The sequence below is a fragment of the Bombina bombina genome, chromosome 8 (assembly GCF_027579735.1).
Source record: "Bombina bombina isolate aBomBom1 chromosome 8, aBomBom1.pri, whole genome shotgun sequence".
Classification (NCBI taxonomy): domain Eukaryota; kingdom Metazoa; phylum Chordata; class Amphibia; order Anura; family Bombinatoridae; genus Bombina; species Bombina bombina.
In genome coordinates this window covers 303,717,226-303,738,322 of record NC_069506.1, presented here as the reverse complement: position 1 = coordinate 303,738,322, position 21,097 = coordinate 303,717,226, and positions in this window count along the sequence as shown.

Sequence of the window (21,097 nt, the reverse complement as noted above, 5' to 3'; positions counted from 1 at the left end):
TGCTGTGACATCACCCTTATACGCTGTGTAAAGCATAGTTTTTAATTTATTCTTAAAATGCTCCATCCTTTCTGACTTGCAGGAATTTGGTAACATTTAAGGCACTTTATACTTATACCGGGGGTCGAGGAGCGTGGACACCCAGTACAGGTCGTTCTCCTTCAGCTTTTTTATACGAGGGTCCCTCAACAGGCACGACAGCATGAAAGAACCAATTTGAACAAGGTTGAATGCCGAGCTAATCATGTCCCGTTCCTCGTCCTCACTGATCTCACTGAGGGTATCTTCTTCCCCCCAGCCACGTACAACACCATGGGTACCAGAGAGGTGACAACAACGAGCACCCTGGGATGCCTGTTGTGCTCTGTCTTCCTCCTCCTCCTCCTCAAAGCCACATTCCTCCTCTGACTCCTCTTCCTCACAATCCTCTTCCTGCGTTGCCGCAGGTCCAGCAAGTGATGCTGATAAGTCTGTTTGTGGGGGTGATGGACACCACAACTCTTCCTCTTCACGCTCATCTACGGCCTGATCCAGCACTCTTCACAGGGCACGCTCCAGGAAGAAAACAAATGGTATGATGTCGCTGATGGTGCCTTCGGTGCGACTGACAAGGTTTGTCACCTCCTCAAAAGGACGCATGAGCCTACAGGCATTGCGCATGAGCGTCCAGTAATTTGGCAAAAATATACCCAGCTCCCCAGAGGCTGTCCTAGCACCCTAGTGTTGAATTCCACCGTGTCGGGCTGTCGCAAATCAAGCGCCTCACTGGCAGGTTGTTTCAACGCTGGATATCGGACAAGTGCACCATGGCCGTGTAAGAACGCCTGAAATGGCCACACACCTTCCGGGCCTGCTTCAGGACGTCCTGTAAGCCTGGGTACGTATGGACAAATCGTTGTAAAATTAGATTACACACATGTGCCATGCACGGCACATGTGTCAACTTGCCCAATTTCAATGCCGCCACCAAATTACTTCCATTGTCAGAAACAACCTTGCCGATCTCCAGTTGGTGCGGAGGCAGCCACTGATCCACCTGTGCGTTCAGGGCGGTCAGGAGTGCTGGTGCGGTGTGACTCTCCGCTTTCAGGCAAGTCAACCCCAAGACGGCGTGACACTGCCGTACCCGGGATGTAGCATAGTACCTGGGGAGCTGGGGGGGTGCCATAGATGTGGAGCAAGATGCAGAAGTTGAAGAGGACTCAGCCGAGGAAGAGGTTATGGAAGAGGATGGATTAGGAGGAGTAGAGGAGGTAGCAGCAGGCCTGCCTGCAAGTCGTGGCGGTGTCACCAACTCTTCTGCAGAGCCACGCATTCCATGCTTGTCAGAAGTCAGCAGGTTTACCCAATGCGCAGTGTAGGTGATATACCTGTCCTGACCATGCTTTGCAGACCAGCTATCTGTGGTCATATGGACCCTTGCCCCAACGCTGTGTGCCAGACATGCCATAACTTCCTTTCTCACAACAGAGTACAGGTTTGGGATTGCCTTTTGTGAAAAGAAATTTCTGCCAGGTACCTTCCACTGCGGTGTCCCAATAGATACAAATTTTTTTAAAGCATCAGACTCCACCAGTTTGTATGGTAAAAGCTGGCGGGCTAAGAGTTCAGACAAGCCAGCTGTCAGATGCCGGGCAAGGGGTTGACTTTGAGAAATTGGCTTCTTACGCTCAAACATGTCCTTGACAGACAGCTGACTGTGGGCAGATGACCAGGAACTGCTACGTAAGAGAGACTGAGTGGAGGATGGTTGAGAGGGGGCAAGGAGGACAGCACTGGTTGACGTGGCTGAAGATGCTGGAGCAGGAGGAGGAGGGCGGCTTTCACTTTGTGTGCTGCTTCTACTCATGTGTTCTTCCTACTAGCCTTTGTGATGGGAGACCATGTGCCTTCGCAAAGCAGTTGTACCTAGGTGGGTGTTGGACTTCCCAAGACTTTATTTTGGCACAGGTTGCAAATGGCATCGCTGTTGTCAGAGGCAGACACACACAAAAAATGCCACACTGCTGAGCTCTGCGATGGCGGCATCCTGGTGGTGGCAACAGCATGCGTTGATGAGCGTCGGCGTGCTGTCTGGCTGACCCCGGGTGCCGATGCATGCTGTCTGACTGTGCCACTAGCTCCTTGAGACGACCTCCCCATGCTTCCAAATAGTCTCCTCCTCCTCTCTGTCTCCCCATCTGAACTTTCCCCCTCTTCTTCTTCTCTTCTAGCAGGCACCCACGTGACATCCACCGACACATCATCATCAACCGCTTCACTTGTATCTGACACATCAAGAAAGTAAGCAGCAGCGGGTACAACCTCATCAGCATCACACCGTACCTCCATGTCGGTAATGCTGCCTGACTGAGACTGATCACTATTATCTACATCCTCTGTCAATGATGGTTGCGCATCACTCATTTCTTCCAACTGATGTGTCAATAACTCCTGTGACAGATCAAGTGAAGCGGCTGTGGTGCTAGTGTTGGTGGTGGCGACAGGCGAGGGAGTGGCACTGGTCACTTGAGACCTGCCCAAAGCACAGCTGGACGTAGATGGTGCGTCAAGGTTAGGAGGACTAGCAGCGGAAGCTGAAGAAGATTGGGTGTCCTGTCTTAGCCATTCAACTAGGTCCTCCTCTGAACTTTTCGCGTCCCCCCTGGCACCCGGCGTCTGAACAATGTGCATATTTGTAGGGTCTAAAGGAATCACAGCACCACGACCACGACCACGGAACCTGCAGGGTGGCCTGCCTCTGCCTGTCATTTTTTTTTAAATGGACACTAACAATACTATTACACCAATTATATGAGTGATGGCACTGTGAAAGTGGGCACAGTATACGCTGTGAGACTGACAACAACAAAAAAGACAGATGTTTTAAAAAATCACAAATTGTAACACACACTAACTTAAAGTTAGAAGTTTGCAAAACATGTATCAAAAAATAGTTGTAGCAGACCATAAAAGTTAAGGTTGTGTCTCACATAGATTATAGTGATGCATTTATCTGTAAATACACACATATAATCTGGGTGAGTGGAATTTATTATGAGAGCATAAACTGTTATGGACTATATATGTGAGTTTGATAGTGGTTCTCATTAAAACAGTGAATGATAAGGTACAGTTATAGATCTAGGACTGCATAAAAAATAAAAATAAAAAATAAAGTTTGGTACAAAAATTATGAGGAATCAACTTAGGTTAAGAGACAAATGCAAAATAAGAATGTCCAGCAAAGACTCACCTCCGGAGGGAATATAATTTATACTTCAGTGGTGGTTCAGTGTTTGTTTTGGAAATTAGTAGCAAAGAGAGAGGGGAGAGCTGCACACAGAGCTGCAGCGTTATTCTCCCTGAAACCAGAAGTGCGGGTGTTCCGTGAAACCCGGAAGTCCGATGATGTCACGCATCCAGCGTGTGAGGACAAGAGCAGCCGAGCAGGGAGACAGGCATGTTCCTCTGTAGAGGTGGCTAAGAAAGGAAGCATGTAACTTCAATACCAAGCAAGGTATTGAATGTTACAAGCTCCTTTATAGCCAAATGTCAAGGTTAGAAAAAACGCCCCTTAAAGAGACAGGAATTCATTTATGACAGAGTACCCCCTCTAAGGAACCACTCCATGGTTCAAGGTCGAGGTCTGGCGGGATGTCGACGGTGGAACAGAGACACCAGTCTCGGAGCTGAGAGATTAACCGAAGGCTCCCAGGAATCCTCCTCCCAGGGGTAGCCCTTCCAGTGGATCAAATACTGGAGTCTACCAGACACTTTTCGAGAGTCCAGGATGCTTTCAACCTCATACTCCACTTCAGGCGCCAGAGGAGGGTCATCCACAGAAGAAGCCTGATTGGGTTTGAGAAGGGAGACATGAAAGGTTGGGTGGATTCGATAATGTGAGGGTAGAATAAGGGTCACAGCATTGTCATTGATAACCTTAGACACAGGAAAGGGTCCGATAAATAGTTTGTTGAATTTACGACTAGGCACCGTGAGACGTAGATTTCTCGTGGATAGCCATACCAAGTCTCCAGGACTGTAAGTAGGGGATGCTCTATGGCGGAGGTCATAGTAATGTTTATGTTGTAGTTGGGCCTTCTTGATGTTTTCTGAGAGCAATGTAAAGGATTCTGAAATGGAGTTAGTGAAATTGTTAATCACAGGACAATCACTTTCCCTGTCAAAGGGTAAGCGAAATGACGGATGAAATCCGTAATTGGCATGTAAAGGCGTATCTTTGATTGAAGTGTGATATGTGTTGTTATGCGCAAATTCGGCAATAGGGAGTAATTTGTTCCAGTTATCCTGTTGTTGTGTAGAGAAACAACGGATGTATTCCTCCAACCACTGGTTGGTACGCTCGGTTTGCCCATTAGTCTGGGGGTGGAAAGCAGACGATAACCGTTGATCAATCTCAAGGGTTTTACATAGTTGTTTCCAGAGGCGAGAGGTAAATTGTGTCCCTCTGTCAGTTGTGATAGAGGAGGGTACACCATGTAATTCGATTACATTCTCAAGCAGCAATGTCACTGTTTCCATGCTAGTAGGGAGCTTATGGAAAGGGACAAAATGTGACATCTTCATTAATAAATCAACTACAACCATGATTGTATTGTTCCCACCGGATTTGGGTAGTTCAACAATAAAATCTATGGCAATTTCACTCCAGGGTCTTTTGGGTATTGGCAGAGAAAGAAGATACCCTGGAGGGTGTCTTCTATCTTTTTTACATGTGGTACATATTTTACAAGATGAAATGTGTTTTTGTACATTATAGCTCATTCTGGGCCACCAGTATAATCGCTTAAGCAATCTATGAGTCTTGTTGACTCCTGGGTGTCCAGAGAGTTTGGAGTCATATACCTGTTCAAATATGTGAAGTCTCAATTTTAGAGGGACATATGTCCTACCTGTTAGGAATGTCCCGGGGCAATATTTGGAAGATGAGTCTTGGAGGAAACAGTGACCTTCTTGGACGTCCGGGGAACAATTACCAAAATAACACACACAGGCAGGTTATCATTAGCAAGTGTTCGTTTATTCTGGGGGCAAAAGCACATTATATAGACATGGATGCACGTAGGCATCTGATACGTGACATCATCTTATTGGCTAAGCAAAATACAGTAATATCCTTCCTGATGGCCTTATTTGGCGTATATAATAATACAAGATAATATTTGTAAAAAAAAGTACAGAAAGGCAAAATGTACATTTTGCAGTTACAGGAAACATTGTAGGTGGGTAATGGCCCGTGACATTTGGTTCTGAGAGCATTGCGGTTTTGGCTTACGTAAAGCATCAAAGTTTGTTAGGCTTTGAAAAAGTACCTGAGTTTGTGAAAAAAGTACCTAAGTTTCCTGTTGAGAGACGCAGACAGCTCAGTAACTGATATTTGTAAATGTAACTGATATTTGTAAATGTTGGCAATATTACAAGTGTTTTAGAAGAAATAATATTATGAGTGGAGAGCAATGAAAACACATCAGTACATAACATTATAGGTAATGTAAGATAAGTACATAGGTAACGTGTGCAAGACAAATAAGTGATGTTCCCTGACAATTCCCCTCTTTAGTCATAACAATGACTACCACTGGACTAGCGTCTGGAGTGGAATGGGACATTAATGTATGTGGTATTAGCAGGATGATATTGCTTATGTTGTCGATTTCGATTATGTTAGTGTGGTAGAACCTGCAAGTATTCTGCACACTGGGAGATAGGAGTTGGGGGTGGCAGGCGTGTATGTTTAGTAATGCAGAAAACAACTATCTTAAAACAACAATAACAGAACAGTATAAACAAAGCAATGAAAACAATAAAGGTACCAATATTTTTTAGCCACTCTAGGAAGCCTAAACCAGTGAAGAATTTATCCCAGGGGTTATCAATGCCTGAGTTTTTCTTTAATTCAATGGATAATTCTTCCAATTTCTTAATAGCAAGCGTTACTTTCCCAGTGGGTCCTGTGTTATCGGGTATAAATGTGCAGCAAGACCCACCAGTTTGATCATCAATGACTTTACACACCCCTCCTTTCTCTGCTAAGAGCATGTCTAAGGCCATGCGGTTTTGGAATGTCATGTAAGAGGTTGGGCCGAGTTGTTCAGCAATGCCTTTAAGGGCATCTCTGGTATAATTAACAAAACGTTGTTGATTATAAAATATATAGTTTATCCAGTCTACATTTTTATTGGCAGTTATGATGGGGAAGATGGATTCAAATCCAGTTTTGACCTGGTCACGGGCCTTAAATTCATCTGGGACCCCCCTTGGGACCCCTATAGCGTCTATGTATACATGGGGGTCAAAACTACTTGGGATAGCCTTAGCCTGTCGCCGTGTACGATGAGAGGAGGTGTGGTGAGTGTGTATGTGTATGTCATCTACACCTAAAATGTGGAGAGGCATGATAACTTTTTCTAGAGCACATTCCCCAGACCACTGTCCTTCAAGTCTAATGCGGATTTTCATATCCCCGCAAATCCAATATATGTCACCTAATGACTGAGTGTGGTTATGGGTGTTGAGGTTACTATACTTATAACAGTAACCAGATGTAAAGTTACCTAGGAATCTACCTTTACATCTGCCCCTATAGCAAGTGTAGTTACCAGGATATATAGTAATTCCCTCACTGAGGTGTGGGGTTTTAGTAATAATGGGGTATTTTTCCTTCCAGGCAATACAGGTTGACTGATCGACAATGGTATTAGTATACAGACTGAGGAAGCAGGACTCAGCGTTACTAGGGATGTTAAGGGGGACAGTACCTAAATGGGGGCGGGCATTACCACAAACATAACAATTTGATCTACTATATTGCTTGGCCGAAAAGGCCATCCATTCTAACCAAAGGTTTTTGTCTGAATAACCTGTTTCTAAGGCCATAGTATCTCTTGGTGAGGGATCAGCCATAGCAATCATGCCCTGAGATGGGGACTGGGTGTTAATTAGGGTTTGACCAAGGTTTTGATAGATTGTAGTGGCAATTTTGTTCCATTCAGAGGAATTAACCATATCTTGTAGCTGGAAACTACCCTTAGCTTGGGATAAGGCCCCTTTTTCCCAAAAAGAGAGCATATAAGGGCCACTATCATCTGGATTGGGGTTTTCAATGGTCAAGGTAAGTATCATACTCTGTCCGGGTTTACCTCTCGAAAGGCAAGTTCCGGACTTAAAAAGGGTCATTCTTTCGATTATGGATTTACCATCTTTATCTTTCTTGGTTAATACACTAGGTGCCCAGTTATGGCTTGCATCTGTATCCCACCCCTCAGTTTCCCAGTATTTACAATTCTTACTCCAATCATTATCCCCTAGACAAACATAGACAGACCTGGGAGGGATATCTTTGTAAATGGCACACTGTGTTGATACATCCCCGGGGCATGGAACAATGTCAAAATAGTCAAACGAATAAGAGGCAACATGGATGTTTGAAGAATTATACCAAAAGGTCGTAGAGAGTTGTTTAGTGGTTTGTGTAATAGCCATTTTTGAGGGTATGTGCTTGGTCACCCTAAAAGGGGCCCAGTCTGCTAACCTTTGGGTTCTACGGAGGGCTGGAACGTGTGGTGCTGGCAGAGTTGTTGAGTTCTTGGTTGTGTTTTGTTCCGGGGGTGAATCAGGGGGAGTGATGAAGTAATTACAAGCAGGGGCAATGCCATATTGTTCGTCCGGTGTCTCATAATAGCAGGAGGCTATTATCCATCCTGGTATTGCAATCAAGAGCAAGGAGGAGAGAAGGTAGTAGTACACCAAGTAGTGGGACCCTTGAGTGGCGATCATGTTGTTGCAGGTGCGTGCTGTGGATATAGATGTTACAGAAGGGACTGTGCGACCAACTTCACCCCTCTTTGGACTGGCAGTCATGAATGCTACAGGTGTTACAGAAGGGACTTTGTGAACACTTCACCCATCTTTAGGCACAACTGTCGTCTGAGACGTCCTGGACTGGCGGTACAGATGTTTCAGAAGGGACTAGACAGCCAGCTTCACCCCTCTTCGGACAGAGCTTTACCCTAGATGCGTGGATCCAGATGGGCTCCTGGGCTGTGAGGATGGCAGTACGAGTGATGGCCACAACTTCGGTAGGTGGACCGTATGGGAAGCCTCCCTTCTTTGCTTTATTCAGCTGTCTGATGCACACTGTGGGTTGGTTCCTGTGAGGGAAGAGGAAAGCGAGAGGCCACATCACCATAGTTGCCATTCAAAACAGAGATTAGTTCATGTACATATCGTTCCCTGATTAAATCTAAATCACCAGTGACTATGTGTGGGTTCCTGACCCAAGGGGTGGGGAACGGTCTACCCATCAAAATCTCAAAAGGAGACAGCTGAGTGGATTTGCTTGGGGACATCCGTACTTCAGCTAAGACTGCAGGTAAATGATCCTGCCATTTGACCCAATTCCCTCCCGTGGCCTTAAGGAGTTTTTCCTTTATGGTCCGGTTCATCCTTTCTACCACCCCTGAGCTCTGGGGGTGATATGGTATGTGAAACTTCCATTTTATCTGTAAGTGAGCTACCAATTCCTGCAATACCTTACTAACAAAAGCTGGGCCATTGTCTGAATTAATCTGCAGGGGGCAACCAAATCTGGGAATGACATCAGTGCAAAGGTGTTTCACTACTGTTTTTGCGTCTTCCCTAGTGGTAGGAAAGGCCTCAGGCCAGCGAGAAAATTGGTCAACTATGACCAGCAGGTAAAACTGTTTGGTTCCTGTTTTGGGTATGTGTGTGAAATCTATCTGCAGGTGAGTGAAGGGTGCGGATGGTGGTGTTAGGTGGTCATGTTTTGCAGGTTTGTTGTTGTGTTTAGTTTGCAGGCAAGTGATGCAACGATTAATGTAAGATTGTACATGTAACTGTAGATTTTGTATGCAGAAGTAAGGTTTGATTAACGCTAGAGTGTTGTGGATGCTCAGGTGACTGACATCGTGGGCTTGTGAAATAAAAATGGGTGCACTGGTTTCAGGGATACCAATGACTGTCCCACCTTTCCCCTCTTTCGAATAAAACCCTTGGGGGTTTAATTCGAGTTTCTGAGAGAACCAGTATTTGATATCAGTGACAGTAGCAAACTGCTGTAGTGACGATGTGAGTACATCGTTGACCAGAGAGGGTGCCACAAGCATGAGATAAACACTGTCTTGCAATGGAGAGACCTTGGCTGCTTGTTTGGCTACTATGTCAGCTAATGCATTACCTCTAGCAATAGGATTGTTAAGGTTAGTATGTGCTCTGCAGTGTATGACAGCTATTTCTTTTGGGAGCAGGATGGCTTTTAAGAGTTCTGTTATAAGTGTGGTGTGACTGATACTTTTACCGTCGGCAGACTTGAAACCTCTTTGTTTCCAAATCATGCCGAAATCATGTACCACTCCAAAGGCATATCTGGAGTCGGTATAGATATTTACGGAGGCATCAGCAAAAAGTTCACAGGCTCGAATGAGAGCTATTAATTCAGCTGCCTGAGCAGAATTATGCATGACAGAGGCAGATTCAATGACAATGTCGGGAAGTTGGACCACCGCGTATCCTGAAAGGTACGTGTGGTCATCTGGGCGGCTACATGAGTCATCCACAAAGACGTCAGGGACCCCCGGAATAGGGGTGTCCCGGAGGTCAGGGCGTGGTGTTGTGCTGGAGTGAATGAGTGCAATGCAGTCGTGAAGGGGGAGGTCAGATTGCGGTACGTCAGAGGATAACAAGGCCTTGAGAATAGACGCAGGGCCTGAGTTAGTTGCACAGTACTTAATGGTTAACTCAGAAGTACTGGTAAGCAGTATTTCATAACCACTAAGTCTCTGGGCAGTCATGTGTTGTGTTTGAAGATTGTTAAGGAGGTGCAGAACCTGATGGGAGGTATGTAAAACAAGTGGATGTCCCAGTGTGATAGGTTCGCACATCTCAACGGCCATGGCACACGCTGCGAGGGATCGCAGGCATGAAGGCATTCCCTGCACAGGGACGGGCAGCTTTTTAGATAAAAAGGCTACAGGACGGAAAGAGTTACTACCATGCTCTTGGGCACAGACGGCCGCCATGGTTTTACAATTTTCCCTTGTGTACAAATGAAAAGGCTTTGTGTAGTCAGGTAGGCCGAGGGGAGGGGATGTGGTGATGGACCTGGCAAGTTCATTGTATGCATGGGTCAGTGTCTCTGTCCAGTGAATTGTGGGTGGAGAGTCACTGTGGCAAACGGTGCGGAGGATTGAGTCGTAGTGGGAGCAGTCTGGTATCCACTGTCGACAATAGTTTATTATCCCAAGAAAGGTCAGCATTTCTTTGGGAGTGGCAGGCTTTGGCAGTTTAGAGAGGGCTTTTACTCTTTTTGCACTGAGTTCTCGTTTGCCTTTGGACAGGACAAAGCCTAAGTACTCAACTTGTGGCTGGCAGATTTGCAGTTTCTGTTTAGACACCTTGAGCCCTTCTTGGGCGAGGAACAACAAAAGGTCCACTAGGTCCTTTTCCCCTGCCTCGTATGAAGTACTACACAATAACAGGTCATCAACATATTGCAAAAGGACGGAACCACAGGGGCTGGTCCAGCTCTTGAGCATGGTATTGAGGACTAGGCCGAATGCGGCCGGACTATCCATGAAGCCTTGGGGCATCTTTGACCACATCATTTGAACCCCTTTATACACGAATGCGAACAACTGCTGAGTGTCCGCATCAACGGGTATAGAGAAGAAAGCATTAGCCAAATCAATGGTAGAAAAAAATTCTGCATTGTGTGGAATGGCCGTAAGTAGTGCGGTCACATCCGGGACTAAGGGAGGGAGAGGTATAATTAATTTATTCACGGCCCTAAGGTCTTGAATAAAACGGTAACTGCCCGCCGGCTTAGGCAAGGGGTTAATGGGCGTGTTGTACGGAGAGATGGTATGTTTCAAAATACCTTTCTCCAGGAATACCTTAATCATGGGGTCTATGCCCTCCAGTTTGTCATCGCTAATAGGGTATTGTTTGATGAAAACTGGGGAACAGTCTTCATGCAACGTTGCCCTATATGGTGTGCAGTTGATGGTCCCCGTATCATAGGGTCCTGTTGACCATAAGGTAGGGGGAACGCTGTCAAAGAGAGTGTCAAAATCTGTGGTTGGAGGCAGGCTACGGACATGGTCAGTAACCTGATATATCTGATTGCTCAACATGGCCGTCTCTGACGACAGTGATTCCTCGGGCGATTCGCCTGGTTCACTGAGGTCAAAGTCGACCATCATGCCACCGTTCCGTGATATTGTCATCATTATTCCCAGTTTACCCATCAAATCTCGACCAAGGAGATTAAAGGGGCAACCTCGGATAATGTGGAACGAGTGTGACAAGGTTTTGGGAGTGTCGGGTATTTGAACTGTGAGGAGTGGAGTGCGGAAGGTAGGAATTGGTACACCTGTGATTCCCACAGAGGGATTAGACTCTTGCAAGGGTCCATCGTATAATTCGCCCGAGATAGTGGAGCAAGTCGCTCCCGTATCTACGAGGAATTGTAATTCGGAGCCCTCTATGTTAAGAGTAACTAAGGGCTCACGATTGTAATACGATGTAACCTTGGGTAAGAGTAGGGTGCCTCCCTCCGGGCAGCCCTATGGCCATTGTATTCTGTGTTGTGGTAGTCGGTTGTCATGTCTGGGTGGTGAGTATGAATGTGATCGGTGGTTGTCCCTAGGATAAAAGTTATCCCTGCCCTTACGGGGCGGATGGGGACATTCATTTTTCCAGTGTCCTGTCTCCCCACAATTAAAACACATGTTGCGTCTGTGTTCCTGGTTAGCTCTGCCCCCTCTTTGCCTATTGCGTGGAAGTGTGTTATCATTAACCTGAACATATGCACCCTTAACACTTTTATCAAAACATCCTGCAGCATGACGGGACTCAATAGCTGATAATAATTCCTTTGAGGTCATTTTGGGCCAATCGGGTATGAGTTGTTTTAACAAAAGGCTGTCTGCAGGTGTCATACACCCTAACATAGTCTGATTCTTTAATACAGCCATGCCGTCTCCGGAGGATAAGCCTCCTTCCTCTGCCCAACATTTAAAAAATCTTTTAGCAAAATCTAAAATTGCCTCGCCAGGTTTCTGTTTGCATGCTAAAACTGCACTCATGGATTGTTGTGTCTTACTACAGCGTTTTATTTCAGTTTCTAATTGTGTCCACATGGTTGCCCTAACATCGGGATTTGCTAAACCATATGAAGTGACTGAGGTGCTTGTGTCATTGGTGTGTATTGTAGGAACTTTAGTCCAATCCCATTCATCATTTTCATGGTAATTGTACATCTTATCAATTATCATTTTAATGTCAGTTTGTGTATACATGGCACCCTGTAAATACCATTTAAGGTGAAGGATACAGGCAGCGGGTTGTCTTAAAGGGTCGGGGCAGTCCCTGGTAATATCACTTAATTGACCTGCCGTGAGGGGTTTGATAATCATTTGGTCCCCAGCAATTAAATATGGCATAGTACTTATGGTACTGATGCCGAAGATGCGGCGGGGGTCTACCCAGTTTGCATCTTCATGTTTTTGTATTGGTTGTGGTGCCCAAGGCATTAATTGTTGGTTGGTCTTATCACGGACAGATACGTCCGGAGACTCGGGAGTGTGAATTCCATGGACTGGCATAGTTACATTCGGGTGTCCCATTGTGGTAGACCCCGAGACCCCAACGGGTTGGGAAGTAATTGGTTGGGGGAATCTATCGGGGGGTCGACTAAGTCGCCCACTAGATGTAACTACAGAACCTGGTACTAGGGCTTCTGCCGCCCAACCATCCTGGTCATTCTTAGGACCTGGCTCAGTTCTACGAAGCTCCTGGACACTTACGTCATCAGGTGCCCCAGCCCCCTGTACATCTCCATTAAGTGGAGGGGGTGGACGTGTTCTGGTTGTATTGTAAGCCACAATTATATCATCATCATTATAATTAGTAACACTTGGATATAATCCTGCATATGGCGGTGGCGCAGCCAGTGGCGTAGTGGCCATTGTATCTGGGACATTTTTCGAATAGACTATTGGAGGAGGACGTAAAATAATTCTAGAAAGTTTAGATTTATCTATTTTACTGTGTCTATTATTACCATTGGATTTATATCCGTCACAATATTTTAACCAATACTCAGCAGCTTGTCTCATGTATTGCATGTCCCAATCGGGATCTCCTGAATACAAATCAAATGCTTTTTCATTTCCCAAACAAAAACCTCTTAACATGTCTTTATGAAATTTACAATTACAGCCACCCCTTGGAAATGCATTTCTTGGGTCTATATACTCTGTCCAGCCACTGACGTCATCTACAAATGGGATGACCATTGCCCACCCATCAGTTTCTTGCCTGGCCACATATTGTTTACATGTCTCTCCCTCAGTTTGGCTTTGTTTACTTTGACCGGTCCCCATGACCCCTGACCAGTAATACCTTTACACACACACACACTCAAAGGGATTTAGCGTCTAATAGAGGCAAGTTCCGACTAATCCGTCACTAACAAAAGCTGTTTCATACACGTGTAGTCTTCAAAACTGCTAGCCAGGACGGAGTATCTTAGTACTTAAGGTCAGTTGTTGTCTCCACTAGCTCATGCAATAGTAGACACAGGATGAAACTTATGTCCTTATAATAGAATAGCAGCAATGAAATATACAATGAAAATACAATAAGAAATGGTGAGCGATAGTGAACACAGGACACGAGTTGTGTCTATGTCCTCATAATAGAATCGCAATATTAAAATACAAACAGTATACAATATGAGTAGTACACAACATATAAGACAAATAATTTCATGATACATATGACTCAAATAACAGAACAATTACAATATGAAGCGAAAGTGCACATTCCATACAGGTGTCACCGTGCTATCGTTTATCCGCGTATCATTAGGCGGTGGCCTTCAACACGGTAAACGGTGCATCTTACACCTGCGTATATGTACTTATAATAGAGTTGCCACGACAAGACAAAACATATAACATATATAGCAGCAATAAGGTACTGGTCTCAACCAAGACTACAGAGGGCCAAATTAAACCTAAACCTTAAATTCCGCGGAGGTCTCCCTAGACACTTTTTACCCACTCGGGTTCTACCAAAGACAAAATTTCCCCAACTAACTGGATATAGACCTTAATGGGCCTCCTACAGGGCACAGAAATCAAGTCACAATATATGGACAAAATCACTTACCCTGTCGAAGGCTCCTGGTCTTTCCCACTTCTAGACACCAGATTGTTAGGAATGTCCCGGGGCAATATTTGGAAGATGAGTCTTGGAGGAAACAGTGACCTTCTCGGACGTCCGGGGAACAATTACCAAAATAACACACACAGGCAGGTTATCATTAGCAAGTGTTCGTTTATTCTGGGGGCAAAAGCACATTATATAGACATGGATGCACGTAGGCATCTGATACGTGACATCATCTTATTGGCTAAGCAAAATACAGTAATATCCTTCCTGATGGCCTTATTTGGCGTATATTATAATACAAGATAATATTTGTAAAAAAAAGTACAGAAAGGCAAAATGTACATTTTGCAGTTACAGGAAACATTGTAGGTGGGTAATGGCCCGTGACATTTGGTTCTGAGAGCATTGCGGTTTTGGCTTACGTAAAGCATCAAAGTTTGTTAGGTTTTGAAAAAGTACCTGAGTTTGTGAAAAAAGTACCTAAGTTTCCTGTTGAGAGACGCAGACAGCTCAGTAACTGATATTTGTAAATGTAACTGATATTTGTAAATGTTGGCAATATTACCAGTGTTTTAGAAGAAATAATATTACGAGTGGAGAGCAATGAAAACACATCAGTACATAACATTATAGGTAATGTAAGATAAGAACATAGGTAAAGTGTGCAAGACAAATAAGTGATGTTCCCTGACACTACCTTGGTAACAAAGTAACCCATCATCTTGAGGAGTTAGATTATAGGTATCCTTTGATGTGTCAATTGCTTGTTCATACTTTAGTTTTTTAGTGAAATCTACAATACCACCAATTATACATTCTGGGGAAACAAGAGTACCTGTGTGAAGTAACTGAGGGGGTTTTGGAGGTAGCCTGGATAGAATGTCTGCCTTTGTGTTTAGGGAGGCTGACCTATAGGTAATGATGTAATTGAACCTTGAAAAGAACAGACTCCATCTGACCTGTCTAGATGTGAGTGTACGGTTGGTTTTAAGATACTGTAAGTTTCTGTGATCAGTATATATAATGATAGGTTCAGCGGTTCCCTCTAATAAATGTCTCCAATTAACTAAGGCACTCTTCATGGCGAGCAATTCTTTTTCCCCTATGTGGTAGTTTAGTTCAGAAGGCGTGAGAACACAGGAATAGAATGCTATTGGATGCAATTTATTGGTGGTTTTGGATCTTTGAGAGAGTACAGCCCCTAATGCATATTCAAATGCATCTACCTCAAGGGTGTATTGGAACTGAGGGTCAGGATAAGCAAGAATAGGAGCTGTAATAAATGCATTTTTTAGATAATTAAAGGCATCATTAGCTGAGGGGGTCCACACAAAAGGTGTGTTATCTTTAGTGAGGTTAGTTAAGGGTTTGGCAATATGGGAAAACCCTTTGATAAACTTTCTATAGAAATTCGAAAACCCTAGGAATTTCTGTACATTCCTTTTATTACGTGGTATGGGCCACTCAACTATTGCTTTGACCTTTGAATTTTCCATCTGAATCCCCTTTGATGAGATATGGTACCCCAGAAATGTGATATCATGACTATGAAAAATACATTTCTCAGCCTTAACGTATAGTTTATGTGCCTGTAGACGTGCCAAGACTGTTCTTATGTGTTTTATATGTTCGGTCAACGTATTAGAGAATATTAAAATATCATCAAGATATATTACTAGGAAGGTGTCCAATAGATCTCTAAAGATATCATTGATATAACGTTGAAACGTTGCAAGGGCATTACATAGCCCGAATTGCATTACCGTGTACTCAAAAAGTCCGTACCTAGTACGGAACGCCATCAGCCACTCATCCCCTGAACGCATACGGATAAGATTGTAGGCACCTCTGAGGTCAAGTTTGGTGAAAATGGATGACCCATTCAATCTTTCTATAAGTTCAGGGATGAGTTGCAGAGGATAACGATCTTTCACAGTGCGCTTGTTGAGCTCACGGTAATCCACGATAGGCCTGATGGTTTTGTCTTTGTTAGTGACAAAGAATATGCCGGCACCTGCAGGAGAGGTGGAAGGTCTTATGAATCCTTTTCTAAGGTTTTCATTTATGTATTCCTTTAACCTTACTAATTCGGTTTGAGATAGAGGGAAGATATGCCCATATGGAATGTCTGACCCTGGTATAAGCTTTATAGGGCAGTCATACTCTCGATGGGGGGTAGAGATTCTGCCTCTATTTTATCAAAAACCAATGAAAAATCATGATAATGGTGGGGAATTAACCCATTATCTTGATTAATGTGAAGTATGGATTGGGAAAGAAGACAAGTTGATTTACAGTAAGGTGAGTTAAATTCTATGTTATTTTGTTTCCAATGTATCGTAGGTTGGTGTTGTCTTAACCAGTGTAGGCCAAGTATGACTGGGAACATTGGAGAGGTGATTATATTGAAGGAGATATATTCTTGGTGGTTATTGTGGATGTTAACAAGTATAGGGATTGTTTGGTGTGTGATGGGACCTGTAGATAAACTATTACCATCAATCAAATGTACAGAAACAGGATTCTTTTTCACAACAAGCGGTATTCTTTTATTTTTTGCTATAGAGATATCTATATAATTGGCATAAGCGCCAGAATCCACAACGGCTTCAAGGTTTAGTCGCTGTTTTTCCCACTGTAACGAGATGGGAACTAGTAAGTAAGTGGGTTTATGGGTAGACAGTGTAAAGTTGTGTAAAGTACAAATTGACTCACCAGATTTCTGTCTTTTCAGAGATGGGCAATCCGTGACAGAGTGGTCCTTGGAGGCACAATACATGCAGAGTGCATGTTCCTTATGATGAGACTTTTCTTCTGGGGTTAGCGGTCCTTTAATAAACCCAATTTCCATGGCCTCTGCATTACCCTTTGGGCTATATGTCACAGGACGGGATGGATAATATCTGGCTACTGTGTCGTGTTTGTTTCTCTAACCTTCTCTCTCTGAATCTCCTATCAATTTTAATGGTAAGGGCCATTAGTGCCTCTAGAGAATCTGGGAGATCAATTCTGACTAATTCGTCTCTTATAGGGTCTGATAGACCTAATCTGAATTGGTTTATTAATGAAATCTGGTTCCATTGAGTGTCTCTTTGCCAGATCCTCATACAGATCAGACATTGCTCTAAAAAATTAATCAACTGATTCAAGTATAGGGTCATTAGATTCGTATAAGGAGTCCGCCCAAGCACGGGGTTCTCCTTTTAGATAGGATATAATAGTTAGAATTTTAATTCTTTCAGTAGGAAATGTTTTAGGTTTTAGCGTAATGAACATCCTGCATGCATTCTAGAACTGTCTAAAAGTCTTTCTATCACCTGAAAAATGCTAAGGGGGACTAATAGGTGGTTCAGTGGGAACAGGAGGAGTACTAAATCCTTCTTTTATAATACTTTTGAGGGTTAAATTCTCTGAATGGAGTTCTCTGAGACCCTGTGTCAACTGATCTACTTTATGGGAGAGTTCCTTGACATGAGCCTGTAGGTCAGCAGGGTTCAGCATTCTCAATATTATGAGGCTTGGTATTCTGTAACACACACTAACTTAAAGTTAGAAGTTTGCAAAACATGTATCAAAAAATAGTTGTAGCAGACCATAAAAGTTAAGTTTGTGTCTCACATAGATTATAGTGATGTATTTATCTGTAAATACACACATATAATCTGGGTGAGTGGAATTTATTATGAGAGCATAAACTGTTATGGACAATATATGTGAGTTTGATAGTGGTTCTCATTAAAACAGTGAATGATAAGGTACAGTTATAGATCTTAAGTTTTGGACTGCATAAAAAATAAAAATAAAAAATAAAGTTTGGTACAAAAATTATGAGGAATCAACTTAGGTTAAGAGAAAAATGCAAAATAAGAATGTCCAGCAAAGACTCACCTCCGGAGGGAATATAATTTATACTTCAGTGGTGGTTCAGTGTTTGTTTTGGAAATTAGTAGCAAAGAGAGAGGGGAGAGCTGCACACAGAGCTGCAGCGTTCTTTTCTGTGAAACCGGAAGTGCGGGTGTTCCGTGAAACCGGAAGTCCGATGACGTCACGCATCCAGCGTGTGAGGACAAGAGCAGCCGAGCAGGGAGACAGGCAGGTTCCTCTGTAGAGGTGGCTAAGAAAGGAAGCATGTAACTTCAATACCAAGCAAGGTATTGAATGTTACAAGCTCCTTTATAGCCAAATGTCAAGGTTAGAAAAAACGCCCCTTAAAGAGACAGGAATTAATTTATGACACAAATTGTTAATTTTTTTAAATATTAAAAGTACTGTGACAACAAATATGATTGTTGGCACTAGTTGGCAAATGGGCCTGTCTGGCACACACGCTGGGAGAAAGGAAACTGCAATTCAATGGCACTAGGAGACTGAAGAATCACAGTCAAAACAGTTATGATTAACAAAAATTCCAATCCTGTTACAATAAATATGATTGGTGGCACTAATTGGCTAGTTGGGACTGGCACACAGGCAGGCAGGCAGGAGGAAAATGCAATTCAAGGGCACTAGTAGACTGCAGATTGACAGTCAAAACAGTGATGATTGACACATTTTGCAATACTGTTAAAAGAAATATGATTGCTGGCACTAATTGGATAGTTGGGCCTGGCAAACAGGCTGGCAGGCAGGAGAAAAGTGCAATTCAATGGCACGAGCAAACTGAGGATTAAGATCAATAATCAAATTTTTTTTAATTTTAATTAGTAACATTACTGTGACAACAATTATGATTGGTGTAAATAGTTGGCAAGACGGCCTGGCAGACAGGCTGGCAGGCAGGAGGTAAATGCAATTCAAGGACACTAGGAGACTGAATACTGACAGTCAAAAAAGTGATGATTGACAATTTTTTAAATACTGTTAAAAGAAATATGATTGCTGGGAATAATTGGCTAGGTGGGCCTGGCACACAGGCTGCAAGGCAGGAGGAAAGTGCAATTCAATGGCACGAGCAAACTGAGGATTCAGAACAACTATTACCAAAAATTTTAATTTTTAATTATTAAGAATACTGTGACAACAAATATGATTGGTGTAAATATTTTGAAAGTAGGCCTGGCACACAGGCTGGCAGGCAGGAGAAAAGTGCAATTCAATGGCACGAGCAAACTGAGAATTAAGATCAACAATCAAAAATGTTTTAATTTTAATTAGTAACAATACTGTGACAACAATTATGATTGGTGTGAATAGTTGGCAAGACGGCCTGGCCCACAGGCTGGCAGGCAGGAGGTAAATGCAATTCAAGGACACTAGGAGACTGAATACTGACAGTCAAAAAAGTGATGATTGACAAGTTTTGCAATACTGTTAAAAGAAATATGATTGCTGGGAATAATTGGCTAGGTGGGCCTGGCACACAGGCTGCAAGGCAGGAGGAAAGTGCAATTCAATGGCACGAGCAAACTGAGGATTCAGAACAACTATTACCAAAATTTTTATTTTTTAATTATTATGAATACTGTGACAACAAATATGATTGGTGTAAATATTTTGAAAGTAGGCCTGGCACACAGGCTGGCAGGCAGGAGAAAAGTGCAATTCAATGGCAAGAGCAAATTGAGGATTAAGAACAAGAATCAAAAAACTTTTAATTTTAATTAGTAACAATACTGTGACAACAATTATGATTGGTGTAAATAGTTAGCAAGACGGCCTGGCACAAAAGGCTGGCAGGCAGGAGGTAAATGCAATTCAACGACACTAGGAGACTGAATACTGACAGTCAAAACAGTGATGATTAACAATTTTTGCAATACTGTTAAAAGAAATATGATTGCTGGGAATAATTGGCTAGGTGGGCCTGGCACACAGGCTGGCAGGCAGGAGAAAAGTGCAATTCAATGGCACGAGCAAACTGAGGATTAAGATCAACAATCAAAATTTTTTTAATTTTAATTAGTAACAATACTGTGACAACAATTATGATTGGTGTAAATAGTTGGCAAGATGGCCTGGCACACAGGCTGGCAGGCAGGAGGTAAATGCAATTCAAGGACACTAGGAGACTGAATACTGACAGTCAAAAAAGTGATGATTGACAATTTTTGCAATACTGTTAAAAGAAATATGATTGCTGGCAATAATTGGCTAGGTGGGCCTGGCACACAGGCTGCAAGGCAGGAGGAAAGTGCAATTCAATGGCACGAGCAAAGTGAGGATTCAGAACAACTATTACCAAAAATTTTAATTTTTAATTATTAAGAATACTGTGACAACAAATATGATTGGTGTAAATATTTTGAAAGTAGGCCTGGCACACAGGCTGGCAGGCAGGAGAAAAGTGCAATTCAATGGCACGAGCAAACTGAGGATTAAGATCAACAATCAAATTTTTTTTAATTTTAATTAGTAACAATACTGTGACAACAATTATGATTGGTGTAAATAGTTGGCAAGACGGCCTGGCACACAGGCTGGCAGGCAGGAGGTAAATGCAATTCAAGGACACTAGGAGACTGAATACTGACAGTCAAAAAAGTGATGATTGACAATTTTTTCAATACTGTTAAAAGAAATATGATTGCTGGGAATAATTGGCTAGGTGGGCCTGGCACACAGGCTGCAAGGCAGGAGAAAAGTGCAATTCAATGGCACGAGCCAACTGAAGATTAAGAACAAGAATCAAAATTTTTTTAATTTTAATTAGTAACTATACTGTGACAACAATTATGATTGGTGTAAATAGTTGGCAAGACGGCCTGGCACACAGGCTGGCAGGCAGGAGGTAAATGCAATTCAAGGACACTAGGAGACTGAATACTGACAGTCAAAAAAGTGATGATTGACAATTTTTGCAATACTCTTAAAAGAAATATGATTGCTGGGAATAATTGGCTAGGTGGGCCTGGCACACAGGCTGCAAGGCAGGAGGAAAGTGCAATTCAATGGCACGAGC